Here is a 24,765-nt window from a genome sequence, read left to right on the forward strand (position 1 = left end):
GGAAAAACAATCAGTTGAGTTAACCTAGCACAGAAGTCTACAGATTATTTATGTTTTAAGAAACTGAAAACAATGTGTGTTTTGTTGGCAACTTGAAAGATCAGTGCCTGAAATGCTCCTTAATATTATGTAAACGAATGGAGCCTGATTAATTGTAGTGAAGGCAGGCACCATACCTGTGAAGAGTGAAGTTGTTTTCCTTTCAAATAAATGAATTGGGTGCAGAAGACAGGAATCCTTTTGCAGCTGCAGATAGCATTTATAGATTGCTTACAGGATGATGACAGATTGGCATTGTGATTTCAAATGCCAAGCAGGGATCTGTATACCTATTCTTTCTATTGTGACTCCAGAATCCTAGGGATTCAAGGGTAGTTAAGTAGGCAAGTTGTACTCTCATTTTATCCCTAGCATTTTGTAACAGAGATATGACCCCTGAGGTTTGTAAAGGGTGTAGGATTGCCTCATCATTGTTTTTTGTTCACTTAGATAGATTAAGACCAATTTAGTACCAATTATTATAGAGCCATTAATTCAGTAAATCAAAATTAACATACATTATTTTGGTTCTTGATCCAACCCTGACATAAATATTGGGAAATTAACTTGTTTATTACCTACTCAATGTTGACTGAGAATCCAAGGATGGTTAATAATGTGTCTGTGATTAAAAGGAAGGGAAAGGTGAGTTATGAAGGGTTCAGTGGAGGAGACCTAACTATGTGAAACTTCAAAGAAGGACATACTAGCTTCAGGCAAAATGGCAAAGGATGTCTTTTATAAGATAAAGGGACTCTGAAAATAACAGATGCCTTTGAGGTTTACCTAGCATGTACGAGCATCAAGACATTTTTAGTAATTAAAAAAAAAAAAACTTGAATATGAACAGAAGAGCCAGAGGAAAGTAAAATGATTTGGTATGGTTTGGAACAGCAGATGTTCACCAACTGGCAGCAAGAAGTTAAGGCAATTGGAAGGAGATGAGAATAAAAGAGAAAAGGTTAATTTGTTTGACATGAAATGCAAGAAAGATAATTTTAGTTTTTGCAGTTTTAGATGAGATCGGTGATTTTGCAGAAATAACGCAGGTTTTGTGGAGAAGCATTAAAGAGAACATAACTTTCTGAGATTTTTATGAAATGAGAAATCAGAAAACAGGATTTGGTAATTCATTGGAAGTATAGGATGCTTTGAAGACATTTTCTGCTTTTAGCTGATTTATGTTTATATTACAGCTAAATACAAAATGTTGGCTAAAATCTGTGGCAGAAAATAACAAAGAACAGACTATTGAGTAGGACTCTTTGTTTTTGCCCAATGTTTTAAATAGTTTCCATTTATTTTATTAAAAATGTATCTATTACCTTAAGTCCATTTCTGATCAGGAATAAGAAAAATTGCATAGTTTGTTACATGAACTCATAATTACCTAGCACATCCATACTGTGTAATCTGGGGTTTCACTCCATTAGTAAATATGCCTTATAACTGTGCAGTCCATGTAGTTCCAATAGAAATGTTTGAATAATAGGTTTGCCCTCCTGAGTTTACTGTCTTGGCTTTGGTTAATAGTCATATTGTATTTGTTGAATAAGGGTCTTAGTGCATGTACTTAATTTTTTTTTTTTTTTGTCAGACTCATCTTCTCACCCCTATTCTGTAATGAAATAATCATATCACAAAGACAATTTACTGCAAAGTACATGCTCATTAAGTTGCATTGACGAATACACAAAATGCACTAACTAAACAAGATGCAGATGTGAAAAATTCCTTTATAGATTATACTCTGCGTTTATGTACATGCATACACACACATACCTACATACTTACGTTTAAATGTGAAGACTGACATCCTAAAAATACTTTTCCTTCTCACAGTAAACCAAGTTACACTACTTTGTTAAGCAAAAGCATGAAATTATTCTCATCTTATGCATTGCCATCTGGCATACTTGTACTACTTTTTTGTGAATCACAGAAAAAGCAATTCAAAACCAGACATTAAATAGACTCATAAGTAATTATCAACATATTAAGTAGTTTTTGAAGACAGGTTTGAACACATACATTCCAACAGGATTTTCTTAGGTTGATAGCCACAAGCTTTTTAATTGAGAAAAATATTTTATAATATTATTGTAAAATAATTTGGCAAACTTTCTATGTACATCTGCTTCAAGAGTCTTATAACATGCTACATTACAAAAGTCGTTCTGTTCTGTGATTCAGACTCATCTCCTTTTCTTCGATATTTTTCATGTTTTATTAATGGGGAAGGAATCCTCATAATGAAGGAAGTTTCTTTATCCTGAAAACACGCAGATTTTGTTTTGCCTTACAGATCTCAGGATTCTGCAGATTTGGAAGCATGGTGGTGGAGCTAGTCTGTTATTTGTGGACCAGGTTTCTTGTCAAGGGGGCCATCAGATACTCTCCCATTAGTTTTTGTGAAAGCAAGATAATGATGTCACAAGAAAACCGATTCCACTTGTTACAGTTCTAGCCTTGAGAAATATACCTTTATACTTATCCAAAACAGATGCCCCTTCTAGCACAACTACTCTGGAGGAGTTTGCAATTCCACATGGAAGCCATTTGTAATTCTGGCCCCACTAGCTTACAGGTCACTGATCCTCTTTAAATGTGGTTCTTGGACCCAACACAATACTCCAAATATGGCCAGACCAAGTCAAAGTATAGAGGAGTTTTCACTTTCAATGTTCCTAATAGAAATATTACAATAATTCACAGACAACATTTGTCTTGTCAGGAGCCATTGCAAACTGTTGCCTAAAACTGATCTTGAGTCATTAAGATCATGAATATTTATTAATTTTTTGTTTCCTCAGATATTTATTCCTAAACATAGACATTATATTTAACCCTATTAGATCCCATTCTATTAGCTGTTTCTGATATTAACTATTAGAAAATCTTCCTTTAACAGCCCCTTAATTTTTATGACCATAAAAATAAAACAACTTTTAGTACAGAAAAAGTGTAAAAGGTAGGAAAAATAAAATATATATAATGCCCAAAGCATCCCCATTGCAATTATATGTGTAACAGTTTTATATGCTGTTTTTTTCACTTAAAATTACCTTATGGGTATTTACTGCATTTTTTTTTTTTTTTTCTTTTGCGGTACGCGGGCCTCTCACTGTTGCGGCCTCTCCCGTTGCAGAGCACAGGCTCCGGACGCGCAGGCTCAGCGGCCATGGCTCACGGGCCCAGCCGCTCCGTGGCATGTGGGATCTTCCCGGATCGGGGCACGAACCCGTGTCCCCTGCATCGGCAGGCGGACTCTCAACCACTGCGCCACCAGGGAAGCACTATTTATTGCATTTTTAATGTTCTTTTGAAATGTGATCTCTAGGAAGGGCTGAATAATATTTGACAGTATGAGTATATTATATTTAATTAAATAGTAGAGGGCTTCCCTGGTGGTGCAGTGGTTAAGAATCCGCCTGCCAATGCAGAGGACACGGGTTCGAGCCCTGGTCCAGGAAGATCTCACATACTGTGGAGCAAGCAACTAAGCCCGTGAGCCACAACTACTGAGCCGGCGCTCTAGAGCCCGCGAGCCACAACTACTGAAACCCACACACCTAGAGCCTGTGCTCTGCAACGAGAAGCCACTGCAATGAGAAGCCCTCACAGCGCAACGAAGAGTAGCCCCCGCTCACCGCAACTAGAGAAAGGCCCCGAGCAGCAACAATGATCCAACGCAGCCAAAAATAAATAAATAAACTGTAGGTAATCATTGAGTATATTTGTCCATTTTTTATATTGCATACAATATTTACTGTGTTTCTCAATAACTGTGGAATCAATTATTGGACATAGAATTCTTGGATCAAAATGTATGGATATTCAAGGGAAATCTTGATGCATATTTCCAAATTGAAATTCATTTTCAAAGTACTGTTTTACATCCCCCGTAATGTCCTTTATATTTATATGATAAACATTTATATGTATGTATACATTTGTGTGTGCATATATATGTTTGTATGTGTATATATATACTTATATATGTGTCCACACGTGTGTGTGTGTGTATATAGACTCTTGAGAGCATGGAAAGGAACAAACCTGGGAAGGTTATACTATGAATTATCATGACCTATCTTATATCTGACTCTTAACTGTGGGGTTGAAGCTGGTATGTAGGGGTACATGGCAGTATCAGACTAGTCCAAAAATTTACACCTTGGTGTGTGTGATATAAAGGTACTATTATGGATCTGACCTGTATTTAAAGGAAACCATAAACAAGATAAAAAGACAACCCTCAGAATGGGAGAAAATATTTGCAAATGAAGCAACTGACAAAGGATTAATGTCCAAAATTTACAAGCAGTTCATGCAGCTCAATATCAAAAAAACAAACAACCCAATCCAAAAATGGGCAGAAGACCTAAACAGGCATTTCTCCAGAGAAGACATACAGATGGCCAGCAAACTTTTCCTGGTTCTTTCACAAACATTTTTGTAATGAATGGAGCCAACTGTCTAACATTTTAGTAGGATATTACCATTATATGAAAAGTTTCATATCTGCAATTCATCTAGAGGTAACAGTAAACCCACAGCCTTTAGTGGAATATGGTCAAAATTGTTGCTGTTATTTCCTGAGAAGACAAATACTCCACTGAGGCTTTCTTGGTGGTTGCAAAGGTTTATTTAGTGAAATGTAGAATATAAACATTTATTGACTATCCTGGATTAGCCACAATGCTGGACACTGTGGTTTATTTAGACTAGTAAAGAAATGTCCCCTTTTTTCTGAAAATCTTTCTCTCTAAAAGGGGATACTGAAAAATTAGTAGTGCTCTCTGTACAGTAATATAGATATGCACAGATGTCCATGTCAGACTACCTGGTACCCTAGGACTTTCAGCCTTAGCCTGTACTTTCTTCTTGAATTTCAACTAACTTTTCCTTTCTTCCTTAGTCACCTATCTCTGTTCTGTAGTGACTGAAATAGTACCTTGGGAAATAAAAGATAAGGGGTGGGCAAATAATGGGCAAAGAAATCTAATTAAAGAGAAGTACACTGTATCCTATACTGTTTCTTCACTGAATACCATAATTGCCTTTGGGTTAAGATGAATTCAAGAACTTGGCAGCAAAATTTGCTAATGTTATATCCCAGCACTTGCTTATTAGAGATCACAGCTGTTCTCCGTTTGCCAGTAAACAGGTCCATGCTGGCCATGAAGCCAAGTCTGTTCCCTAAGTAAACTGGTGTCAACCCTGTGTGTTAACACCACTCATTGCTGAATTACCAGTGAGAGTACCTTTGTTGCACAGCTATTGATGTTCGCAGATCCAAACTGGAGAAGAGTCAGGAATGCAAACAGATCTGCAAGTTAGAGGATTGACAGACCTCAGTCTTAAACCACAAGACTTCTAAGATTATTATTTATAAGTCACACTTTGTAGTTTCTATAAAATTGAGAACTATCACTGCAGCCCCACAACCCACAAATTGGCAGATATTTTCGAGAACTCAAACTGTTATCTGACATCTGCAATGTCTAATGAAGAAAAGGGCTGCACATGACAATGGTTTCCACCTTAGCACTAGTAACACGGAAGGGAGATGATGAAAGGTAAAATAGGATTGAAAATTGGCTTATCAGGCTGCATCAGAAGTGGGTGTGAGAAATCCCAGCTGCAGATTGAGGAACCAAAAAGACAGCACCCTTCATATTCAAGGGTGGCCACCAAAATACTTCCTCAGCCACAGTGCCAATTAGTTCAAACATTTGCACTGCCCATATTAAAAGAGAAAACTCTAAAACTTTAAGTATGTGTGAGAGGGTGGAGGTGATGGTGGTGAATAAGAGCTCAAACAGACTTTCCTTGCATTTCTGGGAAGCTCTGCAAAACAGGTACTCATCTAGGTCATCATAACAGATGATGTGGCCAAGGACTAAATCCTATTGACAATCGATAATTGAGAACCATTTAAGGAAATAGGAATATATGAAGGAAACCAAGAAAGAGCAGCCAGAGGTAGAAGGAAAGCTAAAACCTGTGATGTCACAGAGCCCAGTGAAAGAACATTCTTTAGAACATTGAGTGATTAAAAACATCAGATATCGAGTAAGACTCAGAACGGAGAAGTGGTTTTGACAGCAAGGAGCTCACAGATGATCACAGCGAAATTGAGCTGTCAGAGGAACCTAGCAAGGTAAAGCCTGATCCTTGTGAACGAATGAGTAAATGGGAGATATGAAAATGAGAGACAGGAAGAATAGACACTGATTCCAAGATCATATTTGGATGAGAGAGAGCTGAGGCTGTTTAAATGATTATGTGATGCAGTCAATATATGGTAGCAAATAATTCCTCTGTCAATGGTGTCACACATGTCAATCTCCATTCTAGCTCTTCCATTTTCAAGCAGCATGACTTTGGACATTTGTCCCGGTCTCAGTCTTTTCATCTGTAAATGTGTGTCAGTATACTTTCAACCCATGTTAGCTAATTGTTTTCTTTAAAAGGGGGAACAATCAATGTAGCAAGGTCTCTTGGAAAGTAGAAAGCTATAGATTCCACAACGGAAGTGAATGAATTAATCTTACAAAGGAGGAAGGTCTCTCTTACACTGTGGTGAGTGTAAAAGACAAAAATAAGGGTCCAGGTTCATTTACCTTTGTGGGTCTGGCGTTAACACATTTCCAATTTAAATGGCATCTATTTTCTCTGAAATAAGAGGTAGAATGTAGAAGGCTTAAGGGAGACGGCCTTAAAATAACCAGTGTAGTGATGATGAGAGAACAGGATTGCCAGAAGGTCTTGAGGGCCTATTTCATGTTAGTGAAAATATGTTTAAAGGAACGGTACTTTGTGAGGCACTCACTCTTCTCTGAACAGTGTACCTAGCCTGGCTCTTGATTAAGGAAGGACAATTGGTGTGGTCCAAAATCAGTGTTCTGTAAGGCGGGTGCGAGAGAATGACAATAGACCAAGTGAAAGGAGGATATCAGAGAGTGGGTCGACTTGAAATCTATTCAAAATTGAGAAGGATGTGCACAGGAGTAGAATAGGATACAGATAAGTTGGGAATAATACTAAGTGGAGAACTTGGAGGGTAGAAAGTTGTATTAAAAAACTAGAGGGCTTCCCTGGTGACGCAGTGGTTGAGAGTCCGCCTGCCAATGCAGGGGACACGGGTTCGTGCCCCGGTCCGGGCAGATCCCATGTGCCGTGGAGCGGCTGGGCCCATGAGCCATGGCCGCTGAGCCTGCGCATCCGGAGCCTGTGTTCCGCAACAGGAGAGGCCACAACAGTGAGAGGCCTGTGTACCGCAAAAAAACCCAAAAAAACAAAAAAACTGGGGTGTTATAAATGAAACTTTTCCAGAATTTAAGGACCAGGGGTGTACCAGGGTGAGGGGGTATATCCGAAGGTTGGGGTTAGAGGTAAGATGACTCATTTTATGCTTGTCATCCTTACATAATCATTAATAGTTCCCCTTTCAGTTTTTTCTTAATCAAGCACTTAATAAATCATGTATTTATTTGTAAATCAATAAATATGAATACTAAACCTAAAATGTAATCAAGACTACATTAGTAATCCATAGGCATGTGGAATGAGACTCCGTTTTCACATAGATATGAGTATTTTATAAATAGTGTAATCATCACATGCATATACCCTGGATATACATTGTTTATATTCTCATTATTACTACCAACTTTCCACAGAAAGGGTGAATTCTACTTTGTTCTATTTGATATATTATAAATTACAAACTAATAAAGCTCTACTGTATTTGAGTATCACCCTTTGGCTGAAGACTGGTCTCTTCAGCCATTTGTTTCCTACTTACATATGCATACATGGTAAGTTGTGTGTGTGTGAGTGTGTATTTTTGTTTTTGAAATTTATAATAGCCATGTTCTGTCAGTGACTAGCATACAAGTTGCTGTACAAAATGACCCCTCAGTTCTATTCTAAACTTACAGTTCAGTTGATTTTATTGCCCTCACCTAAGTACATACAACTGTCATATACAGGAGAGAAACATTGGAACCTAAATAAAAATGGTAATCTATACTACTTTGCTTCAAATATGACTCACATTTAAACATAAATCAAAAAGTTAATGTACACAGTTTGAGAGATACTTTAGAATCCTATGTTCTGACCCTGTCTTTCTTGAAGAAAAGTGATACATAATTTTTGGATAATTCAGAAAAAAGCTACGACCTTTCTGGCTAGTTTTTTTTTGTTTTTTGGGGAGTGTATGATGAGATTTTATTGGCTTATATTTAGATGTTTCTTTTTTATATATATATCTTTATTGGAGTATAATTGCTTTACAATGGTGTGTTAGTTTCTGCTTTATAACAAAGTGAATCAGTTATACATATACATATGTTCCCATATCTCTTCCCTCTTGCGTCTCCCTCGCTCCCACCCTCCCTACGCCACCCCTCTAGGTGGTCACAAAGCACCGAGCTGATCTCCCTGTGCTATGCGGCTGCTTCCCACTAGCTATCTATTTTACGTTTGGTAGTGTATATATGTCTCTCGCTTTGTCACTCTCTCGCTTTGTCACACTCTCTCGCTTTGTCACAGCTCACCCTTCCCCCTCCCCATATCCTCAAGTCCATTCTCTAGTAGGTCTGTGTCTTTTTTTTTTTTTTTTTTTTTTTTTTTTTTTTTTTTAACATCTTTATTGGGGTATAATTGCTTTACAATGGTGTGTTAGTTTCTGCTTTATAACAAAGTGAATCAGTCATACATAAACCTATGTTCCCATATGTCTTCCCTGTTGCGTCTCCCTCCCTCCCACCCTCCCCATCCCACCCCTCCAGGCTGTCACAAAGCACCGAGCCAATATCCCTGTGCCATGCGGCTGCTTCCCACTAGGTCTGTGTCTTTATTCCTGTCTTACCCCTAGGTTCTTCATGACATTTTTTTTTCCTTAAATTCCATATATATGTGTTAGCATACGGTGTTTGTCTTTCTCTTTCTGACTTACTTCACTCTGTATGACAGACTCTAGGTCTATCCACCTCATTACAAATAGCTCAATTTCATTTCTTTTTATGGCTGAGTAATATTCCATTGTATATATGTGCCACATCTTCTTTATCCATTCATCCGATGATGGACACTTAGATTGTTTCCATCTCCGGGCTATTGTAAATAGAGCTCTGGCTAGTTTTAAAATGAACATTTTCTTCTGTTATCACATTTCTGAATTCATCTTTCCAAATTCACTGGTTCCTAGAATTAGCCTTAAGCAAGTGTCTGAAACCTAGGAAACTGCCAGGAACCATGGAATCCAGAATCCAAGAGGGTACTTCAGAGTGTGTTAGATTTGTTTTCAACTTAGAGGAAACAATAGATTCCACTAAATCCTGAAACTGAGTGTGAAAAAATGCCTGATACACAGAGTTGAGCCCCCCTCCCACCAGGACAACTCCATATTCTACTATGGAGCCTTAAAAAGTTTTGTCTTGTGGATAAATTATGATTATTCTCAAAGACTTCTCAGTCGACAACGTCTTTACCACCAATTCTTTATATACTAAAGTAGCCAAAGAAAAAGAAGTACAATTTAACTACATAACACCAAATATAACTACCAACTTTTTTTTTTATCCGGAAAGAGTATTTTAAGAGGCTCTGAAAGATCAGAGAAACTAAGACTCACAAGTTAAGGTGTATCTAAAATATTAATATTGAATATTTCACACAAAATTTTTCTCCTTACACGAAAAGTACTAAATACGTTACATTTAAATGTTCTATATATGTGTATACACACACACACACACACACACACACACACACATATATATATATATATATCAGATACTTCTCATTTAATAGAAAGTGGATAAGATTTAAAACATAAGGAGTAGGGGTAAAGGATGAGCTGTATATCCAATTCAAATTGTATTAAAATCCAAATATAAACAGAAGTTACATTTTCCTAAATGAAAGCAAATATTCACTATCCCCGCCAAAGTAGGTAAATTATACTATTAAGAGAAAAAATATACATGGACTGAGATACTTTCTTGCTTTGATATATGTAAAAAAATAAAAGCACTTGTTATGGTTGTCTAAACGTTTAGGGTTATATGGTTAGAAATATATAATGCTACTTTTATGGATAGGTCAACTCGGGGAAATAAATTAGCAGAATCATTTGAATTAGCTGTCTTCACACTGGGCAAGGCTTACTTCTCTCTCTGTCTTTTAAAGCTTTTTAATGTATAATTGATATACAAAAGAATTGCACATATTTAATGTATACATTTTGATGAGTTTGGACATAAGCATACACCTGTAATGTTATCACCACGATCAAGGTACTAACCAAATCCATTTCCTTATGTTCTTGTTTGTGTGTAAGAAGACTTAACATGAGATCTATCCTCAACATATTTTGAGTGCACAATACTATGTTGTTAACTACATATGTATATGTATATACATATATATAAACTATTTTGTACAGCAAATCTCTAGAAGTTACTCATCTTGCATACTTTTTAAAGGTTCTTTGTACATGTGAAACATTCCATAAGATGTCCTGTGTTGCCACGGAGGATGCAACTATTTTTAGGTGGACTGTGGCAAATCACACAAGGATCAATGACATTAAGAGGAAAGCTAGATTCCATACTCGCCTCTTTGTCTTGTGTTTCTTCCCTCTCAAACTCACTGACATCTTCTTGGCTGTTAGAAGTGGTGCTGTAAGGGTTGATGACTGAGAATAGTGGTCACCTTCTTGGGACTGAGAGGCTCAGGTGAATTTTATCATCTTCTTCAGCATATGACTCTGAAATCATTCACTGTAGGGTTTTGTTTTTTGTTTTTCCCAATCAGGAACATCGAATCCATCTTCCCCTTGTGTTGAGTTTTCTAAACTGGCTTTCTCTGACATTTTCCCTTTATCTTCAGGAAGCTAAGTCTCACAGAAGGTCCAACGTCTGTTGCAAGGCAGTGGAAGGGGAGGGTTGATTTCATTTCATAATGTACACTTCCAGTAGTCAATTAAAGACATTTCAGGATCTTCTTCAAGTGAGTCTGTATCACTCTTCCATGTCTGATGTACAGGAACTTGATATACCTCGCCATCTTTCTCGAGAGTTATTCTTCCGCACTAAAGCTATCATCTTCTGAATCGAGACTCAACTTCAAATTCCAGAGAATTCATCTGAAACTGAATCCTGCTCCAACCACCTGAATGTTCACTCACACCGGCATCACGGTCCGGATTTGATGGCATCTCTGTGAATTCTCTGCTACTTCTTGCACAACATATATCCCTCATTACACAGAAAAACAGGCTTTCATCAAAGAAAGAGAAACGCTATCAGATTTCTGTGCTTTCTTTGTCATTCGCCAGGTAGTTCATGTGAATTTTCTTCTCAGAAGTCATCACTTCTTCCTCTGAATTCCCAAACCACTCATATCCCAGGCCTCTGGGGCTCAGGAACACACTAGGTCTGGAGGAGGTTTCTGGGAGGTGAAAGAAGTGGGACCCCTAGAGGTATTAGGGATACCCCTCCGGCTGGGCTTCTCTGCGCATCTTCTTTTCAGGCACGCAGACCTCACAGGCTCGAGGGGCTCCGGTTTGCTTGGGTCTCCCTGCGCGTCACTGGGCGTTTGCACATGTACACTCAAGTCTCCCCATCCTCCACCAATTCCCCTTTTCATTTTCAAAATTGCCCAGGTTTGGACACAAGTTCTCTTTTCACGCTATATAAAGGTCACTAAATATTATGAAGCTGAGTAAAAGGGAAGGCAGGGTGCTTGAAGGGTCATCCGAATGGGTGCAGAATTCATGGCCCATCAACGAAGAAAAGATAGAGGGCTTTAGTAAGAATATTCGTAGATGAGTACACAGTAATAAAACATAATTAGGTGAAATCTAAAAACTTAAATTTCAGTCTTCGCACACTGTAGACAGCAAGCCAGTAGAACACCTGGGACCTAACACGTAACAGCATCTAACATTCACAATGGTGAATGATTCTATGTGACACTGCTCCGATTTAATTACCTTCAGAAGTCCAAGTCTGGTTCCTTCCAAAATTTAGCATCTATTGCAAGCCTAATGAGTTAAAAGTTGGAACTGCAGAACAGAGCCATTACCAAAATAACAGTAATCAACATACTCTTACAGAACTCCTAAAGCGATGATTCACACAGGATTTCACAAAAAAACTCCCATTAATGCTAATGAAATTGGGTAAGCCACAGGCTGAAACTCTCCTATACATCGATAGGTGAATAGTTCCCTGAGGTACTTACTTAAATGAGGGAACTTAATTTTCTCTCCACTAATCCTCTCTGGATGAAAAATAAGAAATCATGCTTTCGATTTCTTTTTAAAGTACATGGCACAAATTCAGAACCATTCGAGTAGATTAATCAAAAGCCACATTAGGGCTCAGTCTAGCTCATTTTTTAAAACAATTATTTATTTATTTATGGCTGCGTTGGGTCCTTGTTGCTATGTGCCAGCTTTCTCTAGTTGCAGCAAGCGGGGGTAACTCTTCGTTGTGGTGCCTGGGCTTCTCATTGCGGTGGCTTCTCTTGTTGCGGAGCACAGGCTCTAGGCACGTGGGCTTCAGTAGTTGTGGCTCGCAGGCTCAGTAGTTGTGGCTCGCAGTCTCAGTAGCTGTGGCTTGCGGGCTTAGTTGCTCCTCGGCAACTGGGATATTCCCAGACCAGGGCTCAAACCCGTGTCCCCTGCATTGGCAGGTGGTTTCTTAGCCACTGCGCCACCAGGGAAGTCCCTCTAGCTCAGTTTTGACCAGTCAAACCATCTTCCATTCAGATAGATGCCAGTTGGCCAAAATCTTGAGAAGTCAGTTATGTTTGTGGCTCTGAAAGTAAGCCATTAAGTTCATTCAATCTTGCTTCTTTGAGATTCTAGAAAAAGAAACTGTGCAATTATTGAGGGAACTAGTTGGGAAGAAATAGAAATTCCTGATTGCCTTAGTATGAATTGAACAGTTCCATCACTGATTTAATTAGCTGCCTAGGGAAGGAAAGATCATGAAATGTTGAGTTAGAAACAATATAAGACCATTCAAAGACTTATACAAAATGATAGGACAGGTATAATTAAGTTTCTGGGGCAGAAGTGTTATTTTGTGTATTTCAGAGGAAAGTAGCAACTTTCACTACCATGTCAGTGTTTTTGGCAGATAATGATCATTATGATAATATCAACTTGGTTGTATACAATTCTTGACCAGGGCAAAATGAATTTTCTGTTTTATCTTCTTATTTATTACAACTTCCTGGTATATAGGTAGGGCTGTGTTATGATCTTATTTTGTAATTGACGAAGTGAAGCTCATTTTGGTAAGTTACCTCATAGAAAAAAAGTGGTAGGCCCTAAAAGTAAAACAAATTGTAAATAAAATAAGTATGCTGATTTTGATGAAGAAGATGAGGTCGCAGAAAGCAGTCTTAAAATCTCATTCAGCTGACCTTTGTTCTTTTACAGCTGATGCAATTAAGCCTTAAAATGGGAATTTTCTAAAAGTCATAGCCCAGGATCTTAATGTCAGAAGAATTCTAGTGTCTTGCCTTTTGGTTAGTGATATTTAGAAAGTTTTAAAAATAGGGATAGATCCCCAAATACCAAAATATGTCTTTGATTATATTATCCGTGAACACATAAATAGTTGCTATTATTTGTTGCTCAGTGAAAAGTATCTGATGCTTCTTATTGTGACTAAAACCCAAATTACATTGAATTTAGCAGACACATTTTGGCTAATTATGTGGCTTTAAGCAAATATAAAAAGTTTGCTAATTTATTAGACATTAAGAATCAGTGCCACTACACATGGCATTTTAAAAATGACTAGTATAAAATCTACAATTATAGTTGGAGATATCTCAGTAATTGATAGGATAAGTAAAGTAAAAATCAGTAAGAACAACACTGTCAACTAACTTGACCTACTTAACATTTACAAGACAGAGGGCAGAAACCTAAAAACAGAAGAATACATTTTTTTCAAGCGCACACACACTATTCACCAAGATAGATCATATTCTGTGACACAGATTCTAGAATGAAACTGCACAACATATATCCTCAGACCACAATGGAATGAAACTAGAAATCAATAGATAATAGTTGGAAAATTATCAAATATTTTGAACTTAAAAAATATACCCCTGAATAAATCCTGTGTCAAAGAAGAAAACAAAAAAGAGATTAGGAGAGATTTTGAATTAAATGAAAGTAAAAATACAACATACCAATATTTATGTGATCCGTTTAAGTGGTGCTTAGAAAAAATTGGTAACAATGGGAAAAAAAGAAATGTTTCTAATCAATCTTTGGAGATTCAACTTAAGAAAGTAGAAAAAGAAGAGCAAATTAAATTCAAAATAAAAAAGAGCAAAACTAAGTAAAATTCAAAATATAAAATAAATACAGAAAATCAAAAAAACCAAAACTGAAAAGATCAGTAATAAAATTGATAAAATTCTGGCCAGACTAATTAAGAAAAAAAGAGAGAAGATACAAATTACCAATATCAAGAATAAAAGAGGGAACCTCACCTCAGATCCAAAGACATTAAAATATACAGGAACATTGTGAACAACATTATGACTATAAATTTGACAGCTTAGGTTGAGTGGACAAATGCTTTGAGATAAATACCTAAAAAGGGTGAATTTTACTATATGTAAATTTTATTTCAATAAACCTGACTATTAAAAAAAGGAGAGATTGGGTTATTCAGGAAAGGAAACAAAATGTACCACTGCTGTAACTATCAGTGATATGTTCTTTGATACGCTTTACACTGATATGTTCTTTTTTTTATAATATAGTTTTTATTTAATTGTTTGTTTTTATAGCTCAGCCTAACATTTTTGGCCAACATAAAGATTATACACAGGTGCTTAAAACTCAATCTCGTAATATCTACAAAGTACACATTTATTTCCACATTTTTCCTTCCATCATTTTTCTTTAACTGATCTTGTATTTAAGACACTTGATTCACTTCCACTTTTTTATATTTTCTAGTACAAGTGAAGATTTTTGATATAAGATACAGAGCTAAGAGTCATCTTCCCTCCCTGAATGTGGCAGATCCATTTGGTTACATTATTTATTTTTCCTTGGTTTGAACCTTAGGAATTTGACTAAATTGTAATGAAGCTAAAGAGTCTACATGGACTGATACTTTGGGGGAGATTTGAAATCGTTGCATTACATTTGCACCTCATCTTAGTTGTGGGCTTTGTGTGCTGGTAGTCAATCACTACTATAAAATAAAAATGCTTTCTAACATGAGCATTAAGTATTGATTAAGTTATTAATTCCCCACTAGATCCAGGAAGAGAAAAAAAATAGATCAAGATAGTCTTTATTAGTCAGAGTGATAACAATAACATGATAGCCATAATTTATCGAACACATGTGCCAGTGTGTTAGGCAATTTTCATTCATTACTTAATCCTTATAACATCATTAAGACATGAGAATAATTCTCATTGTATCACAAGGACTGATACTAAAGACTAAGATATATTCTGCCAAATAAATTAGCAAAACTTAAGGGGAAAAAAATCACCAGTGTTAGCAGTGGCTGTTGGGAAATGTATGAATTCAAACTTGCATTGTGGATGAGAGGTTAAATTGTGCAAAAACTATCTTATTAAGTAATTTCTAATATATATAAAGAGCCATGATAACATAAAACACATGAAGGTGTTTTATGTTTTGTTAGATTAAGCCTTGAAACATACTCTAAAGGAATAATCCAGGCTACACAAAATAAAAACAAAAACCTGAGATTAATGATATTAATTTGAGCAGTAGCCATAATATTATTTTTTATTTAGCAATATTTAATAATATTTAATATTGAACAATATTTATTTTAAATTTATATTTAACAATATGTAATATGCAACAATAATTGTTAAATAAAATGCAATGTAGCCATATGACTTTATATTAAATGCAATATGCCACACACCCAGCCATATGTATATATGCACGCATATGCATAAATATATATATACATACATATACATATGTGTGTATAAAAATAAATGCAGCTCTATATTTACATTTCCTTTGATTAAAACTATTTTCAAAAGTGTGATGCACAGACTAGATTGAAGTGGCCAAAAATTTAATGTCTAATATTTCTCACCACTTAGGTTATATTCCTGCAACAGTGAATTATTTATAGTACTCCAAGTAAAGCTGTGGTATGAGCTTTGATTTGTGTATTTCTTTTTCCTGGAATGATCTTCCTGTCCTTCCTATTTTGAGGCAGCCCAACTTATTCCTTAAGATAACACCCAGGAATTATCTTTTCTGAGACTCTATCTCTACTTCCTTTCTATGTACACCTAAGGTTCCTGCTAACAGTTCTATCCTAGACTCTGACACATTATTATAAGATGGTCTCTTTGTTGGCTTTGTAGGAGGCTTCCATCTCCACTGGGACCCTTTGTGAGCTCAGAGGCTGTTCCATTTCTTCTTTATCTTCCCAGGATCTAGCAAGTTCTGGATGTATAGAAGCATCATAAGCATCCCAAGAACTGAACCTATATGATATGAAGTTCAAGCATGTTTATAGTAAGATAGTATGATTACATTAAGATAGTAAGTTTTCATTTTTAAATTTCTCATAATTTTACACTGTGGTTATATTGTTTTTATAATGATGAAAATATATGCATTCAAACAAAATGAAATAGGATGCCGATGCATACTAATGTCTATCTATAATTTTATCAATACCACTCTTCAACCAGCAAATTGTAGAAATACCTAGAGATATAGGTATGATATATTTCATGACAAACTTTAAATGTTTACTTGAAATCTGGGGTCAAAATTGAACAAAACTTATATGAAAAAGGAATGGTGCATGTCCATAGAAGTCAACCCTATATGTCATTGCAAAGTATATTAAAGCATGAAAACTGCAAATAATTTAGACAAACATAAACGAATAAGTATTGTTACAAAACACAATATATATAGCTGAGGGTAAACTCTGTCAGCTAACAAGGAAAAGTAGGTGTCCCTAAAAAATTAAAACAGAAGGAGGAAATAATAAAGATGGCAATTATACAATAAATATAGAGAGATTCCAAATATTTAGCTAGGAAGATGTCCTTTCATAAACATACAATTTGTGTGCACTCTAACACCATCGTGGACACGTGACACGATATTTTGAATTCCTGTGATTGTTTTAGTTTCTGGGAAGTAAGGGAGCAGTAGCAGGAAATTATTTTAAATTTCCTAAAGACACTTACTTGAGCAGGCTTCTTAGATTTACTGCCCAATGGTTGGGTAGCTGCTTTTTGGCTTCAGTGGAGACCTGATTTAGGGAGTGTATACCAACTAATTGCGGGGTGTTAAAACAGGAGGAAAAACACAGAACTTGTGTGGGAATACTGAGCCTCTCTGAGGTGGTATTTTTCTTTCAAAATACCAACAATAAGATACCATCTGACACATTAAAAGTTCTGGAGGCCAAAAAGTTTATTTGAAAACCCTATTGTGACACCCTAAGTAAAAGAATCTCTAAAAAGAGAAAGCTGAAAAAAATAAGCCCAAAATAGAAATCACAGTCCAAAAGGAAATAACTAAGTTAAAGCACAGACATGATAACTAAGCATAGAACAGAACATCTTTGATCCTAAAGGCATATCCAGAAATCATCAAAGGCAAATGTTACAGGTAAAAGAAATAAAAAGGATTACCTCGAGAGAAAGGAAAGGCATATATTTAGATGCACTGTTAGGAGAGAAAACAAAACCAGGCAAGCAGTGAAAGATGTGAAAATTGAAAGGGAAAATCAAATCAGTGGCTTTTCTGCCTCATCCATCTGCCGGCATCCAGATAGCACACTTTGGAGTCCAATAGAGTGAAAACAAGATTGGGCAACTTCGGCAGAAACACATCCTCTCCATTTTTAAAATAATGAAAACAGTAACAGAGGCATGACTAGGAACCAAATAGGAGAAACATCTAGGAAATTGCAGAAGGGACAGTCAGAGAGGCAGTGAAAGGGAGTTTATTCACTGGAATGAAAATCCAGCATGGCTGGACCAGGCTACATGTTTCAATGGCCTGGAAAAAAAAAAAAAATGTGCTGAGAAAACTGTGAACTGTCTAATGATCACATTTGGTCAAGCAAGAAAAAGGTTCTGGGCTACTGGGGAAGAGCTGGATCTAGCTCGGAAGTGATCATAGGAGGCTGTTTAAATTCCCAATCATGGCACTGAGTCATCATCTGCCCACAGGGTTTCTCCCACAGCACCTCCTCTTTGGTTCCTTGGCATGGGCTCTCTGTCGTTGTCACAGCTGCTCCTGAGAATAAACCCAGACACTTTACTGAGGTTTAAAACAACCTGTGTCTTTTGGACCATGCCTTCACGCCAGCCTCTCTCCTATCATTCTCCCCCATGTTTACTAAGCTCCGGCCACTCTCTCCTTCCACCAATACCTGAAGCTCAGCCATCAGATTTGTGTCTTTACACATGTTATTCCCCCTGGAAAAAGTCATCTCCATTTCCCCTCATTCAGGTATCACCTTATCAGAGAGGTTGTACACCCCTCTACCCTTCACTATCACATCACACTTTTAATACCTCATAAAATGTATCAACATGTGAAATAAGCATGTGTAATTATTTAGTTACTCTGCTTTTTATGACTCCCACAAAATATAAACTCTAAGAAAGCAGAAACCTGGTTTGCTCACCACTCAGTCTGAAACAACTAGAGGACTGAATACTATCTAGCAAGAATTCAGTAAATGTTTCTTTAATTAAGGGGTTGACTGGCAGAGGAACAGTGATCATCCCAGGCTTGAAGCAAAGATGAGGAAGAACAGACACATTGTTTCAGGAAGGGTGCAGGGCACGTTATATACATTACTTCATTTAATGCTCCACCAAACCTGAGATATAGGTATTATTACCCCCACTTTACAGATAACGATTGAGGCTAAAAACATTGCAATAACTTAAAGTCACATAAAGAGGGAAAAGTTCATTTCAAATCTGATTCTGGATTCCATGTTCTACCAAATTTACCATACTGACCCTTCATAATTTTGGACATTTCCTTCCCTAATCGGCTCATTTTGCAACGTCTTCTGTGAATCAGACTATATATAATAACCTTCTTCCTTGAGTGATATCTTGTTCTGATCATCAATTGGACTTTTAGCAGAAAATACGTGAATTCAAGATGCTAGCTATCATTTTTATGCATCTATTCTATTTCTCTGACTAAGCAATAAAATCTTTTAGGGCAATAATCTTATCTATTTCTTCTTTGCCTGCCCTGTTTTACCGTTGGCCCTGCTATATCCCCAAGGCTCTGACCTTCTGTACCCCCTGTCCTCTTTTATCCCCTGCCTTTCTATGTCTTCTGCATCCTTATGTGTTCTGCCCTACCTTGAACCACAATTCTCTATACATCAAGATAAGCTGGATAATAAGTCAGCATAAAAATAAGAAAAATTATAGTTAATAAACTTCCTTATTTCCAGACACATGTTCATCATTTTTATGGTGATGGCTGGAAGATGAATAGGACAGCAAAATTATTTAGAGTGAATGATATTCTCAATTGCTTCATCTGTCCATGCCTGGTGACCACAGCCTCGTTCAAGTCTCTGAGCTCATCTTCTTCCTTCGAGCAAAAAATTTGCCTAGTAGTTTATAAGCATGTGTTTTAGAGCAAGACAGACCTGGGTTTACGTTCTGACTCTGACTCTTCCTAATATACCTGATTTACCTGTCTAATCCTAGACTCTTTATCTGTAAAATGGAGTTGTTAAAATGCTTCTTTCAAAAGATTCTTGTGAGGAATAATTAATCTGATATATGTAAATGTAAATTTCTTACCAAAAGGGCAGGCCCATAGAAAGCGTTCAATAGCTAACCTGTTCAAAATTTGTGGAAATTCCACCTTTACCCCTCAGGAGGGTTTATACCGTCAGGCCGCAGAGAAATTTTCTTTCCTCTTAGAAGACTGTCTCAGATTTTTCTACAGGCTCTCAAAGTAATTAAAATATTTACTTGTTTTTATTAGGAGATGGTACCTCTCTAGTTTGGGGGAAAGTACTATTCTTTTTCAAAAGATTTGATACTGACATCTGAGTAAACAAGAGGACAAACTTTTTCATTTCAAGGGAAACTTTTGGTTCCCATTAGTTCACTTGGTTGGCTTTCTTTTTTTCTTTTTTAACTTCTCAGTAATTTTTTAAATGATTTTCATGATTATAAACTAAATGTATGAGTTCTTTGTCATTCACAGATTTAACATCCACAATACTGATAATTTGAAAATATGATGGATACCACTAGTTCTCATTGACAACTGGCTCTCTGTTCCATCTTGGACATATACAAGTCTAAAATCCCTGCCCCTTGAAGTTAGGTAGAGCCCTGTGAAAACCAATGAAATGAGAGCAAAAATAGCATCTGCTGCAGGTTGATGCAAAGAAGATCCCTATGGGGTTCTCTAGCATCTTCTTCCTCTGCCACTGCAATGGCAGACAAAACTTTATGCTCACTTGGCAGAACCAAAGAACTGAAGCAACATGGGTTATGAGTGGCAATCAGGTGCCGTGGAGAGTCCTCCAGGTTTTTAACAAAGTTGACATAAATGGGATAGGCAGTGGTGGTGAAATGCTTTTGTTGTATTAAGTCAATGAAATTAGAGGGTTGTTTTGGTTATCACAGTATATTCTAATATGCATGTTCAGGAAACAGTAAATTCATCAGGTTTTAGTTGCTTAAAACTTGTACATTCCCAGACAAGCTGATTTTCTCAACTGGCCCTTGGTGGGCTACAGGCAATTGAACGTTTAAAATGTTCTGATAAGTGTGTTTTGTATGTTTGGAGCTTTGAAGGAAATTCTACCAGTTTATCCAGACAGTTCGTGCAAACACTGGCATTTATGGTAGGCACCTGCTTTCTTCTGGGCAGTCTCTAGTTTTGGTAATTGCAGTCAGTCGTGAAGGCAGTGTGTTTTTACATGGTCAACCCCCAATAAAAACCTGAGACTTAGGCTCAAGGAAACTTCCTGGTAGGCAACACTTCACATATGTTTGGTACAGTTTATAGCAGGAAGAATTGTGTGTCTTGGGCGACTCCACTGGGAGAAAACTCTTGGAAGCTTTTGCTCCTGGTTTCCTCCAGACCTGGCTGATGCATCTTTGCTGATTTTGTCTTGTATCTTTTCACTGTGATAAACCATAACCGTGAGTACAATGACTTCTGAGTTCTTTGAGTCCTTTTAGTGAATTATTTAGTGTAGGGATGATCTTGGGAACCACCAAGACACTTCCCTACCTAATACAGAGAATTAGCACTGGAGGTGGGGTGCTGTCATCACAGAAACCTAAACTACGTGACATGGCTGTTATAGGTGCCTTAAAATATGGTGATTTATATCAAAAAGTGGCAGAGCATTTGTCATACATGATAGAGTGATAAAACTCTTGCCTGGAGTAATTTAAGAATTAGAGCATATAAATGATGAACTTTTCCTCTTGAACTCAGAGCATAGGGAAAATGTTGGAAAATAGAATTTCGTTAGTGTGTTTTGAATAAAATTGGCCACACTTTATATGATGTTTTAAGAAAGTGATGAGCTCAGGTAATAATTGGCTATGGAAAGGAATGACGGAATTATAAGCATTCCAGGTTTTGCAATATTGGTGAAGCAGACAGCTTTTGATCCCAAAATATAAGTGATGAATATTATAAAAACTTTGAAAGTAAAAAATCGGTAAGAATTTAGCCATGTAACAATGAATAAATTAAAGGCCTTCCTGTCTTTTGTTAAAACTTCTCAAAAGCCTTAAGTACTTAAAACAAAGATCAGATTAAAGGTCAGTGCCCAATAAATTAATATCAATATTTAAAATACCTTGTGGTAAAGATCAGATTTATTTGTAGTGGAGCCTTTTCTTACACTATTCAAAATTGACTCAGTAGATCAATTTGGATAGAAAAAAAGTAAGAGAACAGATAAATAAATAAAATCAGAGAAAATACTGGACCTGAGAACATGTAAATAAATGTATGGTTCCTGATACATGGATCTGGATGGATTCAAATATGTAAGAGCCCTACCATGTGTGTATGTACGTATGTGTGTGTGTGGAGTATCATATCACTAAAGACACTTGGAGCCTAGACTGAAAAAGCCTGTTATTCCTTAAGACTTTGACTGGTCAGAAGTATTGATTATGTCCAGCTACCGCCAAGAATTAACTCTTAATAATTCCTGAAATAATTCCTTTAATTCTGAGGTATAAAGACAATAGAAGTAAGGGAAACATTGCAGATTGGTATCAGAACAGAGCAGGGTTAGCATCCAAGTTCCATTATGGACTAGCTATGGAACACTGGGCAATTTAAACAAGAGTAATTATAATGCCATTTCTAGAGGTCATTGTGAGGATTAAATGCATGCAGTTGCTTAGTGTGATTTCTATCACATAGAAAGCATCCAATAAATGTTAATGTTCATTGTCAAAATGATCCTTGGGCCCTCACACTTCTGCAGGCAGATAGTGGATTGATAAACTGTTACAATCGTTAGGAAGGGCCTTTTCCCCAAAGTCCACTTCAGATAAGGACATGGAAGATAATGAGAGACAGAGGGAAAAAAAGCTTTCAGAAGATGGAGCTAGGAGGCCTCTGAGAACAATGGAAAAGGGAATTTCTCCTGGGAGAGAAGATAAGGAATATTCTCTACCTTCAAGATAGGTGGTTCACACTATGTCTGCTCAGTGGGATTTCAGAGTTTCTAATGACCAGTAACTGCTATTCAGAGTTTCTAATGACCAGTAACTCTCAGTTTTCTTTTCTCAGAACACGAATGTTTATTACAATTATCCTAGCCTTGTTTTACCATTATATACAAAGCATGTATGGGAAGGAGGAGATGAATGTCATTTGAGTTCATAGGTTTCCAGTCCAAGAGGAGCCACGTCCAGATCTGATGGAGAGACCGTTATTGCACAACACCTAAACTTTAGAGCTCTTGTTGGATAAGATTGAGGTGGTCTTCCTTGGCAAGGGGGTTTGTATTAGCATGAAGATTAAACTTAATGTATTAGAACTGGGAGAAAAACTGTAGCAGGATTTACCAGTGTTCATCAGTATTCAATCCTCCTTTCCTGCCTCAAGTTACAGGAACGGCACTTCGCAACCTCCTTATAGTGAGATGAGGCCATGTGACTGGTTCTGGCTGGTAAAACACATCACTTTCAAGCAGAGGCAGTAAAACTACTCTGAGAAGTTTTTAATTTCATTATTCTGCTACTGCAGCTTTTATGAAGGAGTCCTCCCATTGTGATGGCCAAGTCCCAAGAGTGCAGCAGGCTGGGTGGAAGACAGCTGCCACTGAGAGTTTCCTAGACCTAGGGCAAATTTTTATAAATAAAAGTTATCATTTTTGTGTGAAGCCCAAAAGATTTGTGGTTATCTGTTAAAGCAGCATACCTTACCTCATGTTGACTAAAACCATGAACACTGCTGAGCGTCTGTGATCTAAAATTGTTTTCAGTATCTCTAAGGATGAATTTTAATCTTTTCCACAGTAAGGTTATATGCTGGTTATTGTCAGTTTGTGCTCCCAGAGGTCAGAGTGGCTGCAGCATATTAAAGATGGAAAAGGGTAGTGCAAGAGAAATTTCTACATTTAGGAAGTTTAGATTATAAAGAACTTTTTAAGTCATAGCAGTATGAGTGTGGATTTTAGTTTCTAAAAATTATGGAAAGATGTTGAAAGATATTAATCAGAGGAGTGAGATATGATATACATTTTATAAATATTCTGGTCTATGTATAGTTCAAGAATGGAAACGTGGATAACAGTTTTAGTGGCTATTGCAGTTCTCCAAGGAAAAGATGATGTGGTTTAAACTAGAGTGGTCATAGTGAAGTTTGAAAAGTGAGGATAGAATCCACATATGTGCTGTAGTTAGGGTTAGAAGCAGTAAGACTTGCTGATCACGTAAGGAAATGCACTAGAGACTTACTTCTCTTGAAGAAAATACAATTTTTGAGAAAGTCAAGAGACTATACAAACTCCTGTGTATTTGCAGAGCTAGAAATTTGCAAAGATCTTGGGATTTATCCCTTGTAAATGTCAAGGGTCTTACGATATCTGCTTATTGTAGAAAACTTGAAAAATACAGTTGTACCCAAATGTCATTGAGAAGCGGGTATGAATTGCATCTATGCCATAATTATATTTTTTCCATGCACTTCCAAGTTCATTTCCTATGACATTCTTCTCCCCAGCACAGGTGGAGACACAGACCTCCCAGCGCCCATTATCTCTGGGAACATTCAAACCTGTGTTTCCCACACCTCTCCAGGGATGTCTGCTCTTCCTCACTCTCTCTAATTTTGTCCCCGAAGTCTCAAATTACACTCCCCACGACACACACATATAGGCACACACAAACTAAAACTCTCCAGAGAGTCCCAAGGCTAGTGCTTCTATAAATGTTTTAGGTGTGCTCTAATCTATATGACATGATCTTTTTAAATGATACTTTAAGTTTTTCATGTGAAAAAGCTTTGTTTTACACCTTCTGCTACTTATATATCATCCAAACTCTCTCAAGAAAACAATCCAGTTATACTTGGGGCCTCACCATTCGATCCATATCATTGCATCTAAAGTCTATGGCTTATCATCATTCCTTCATTTCTGCTTT

The 24,765-nt window shown here is 36.9% G+C and overlaps 1 pseudogene; it reads right to left on the reverse strand.

The window, feature by feature from the left end:
• Positions 1 to 10,147: 10,147 nt before the first annotated feature.
• The window catches only part of LOC115854336 (E3 ubiquitin-protein ligase Mdm2-like), a 28,479-nt pseudogene continuing 13,861 nt past the window's right edge, over positions 10,148 to 24,765 (reverse strand).

This window comes from Globicephala melas, chromosome 12 (genome assembly GCF_963455315.2).
Source record: "Globicephala melas chromosome 12, mGloMel1.2, whole genome shotgun sequence".
NCBI lineage: Eukaryota > Metazoa > Chordata > Mammalia > Artiodactyla > Delphinidae > Globicephala > Globicephala melas.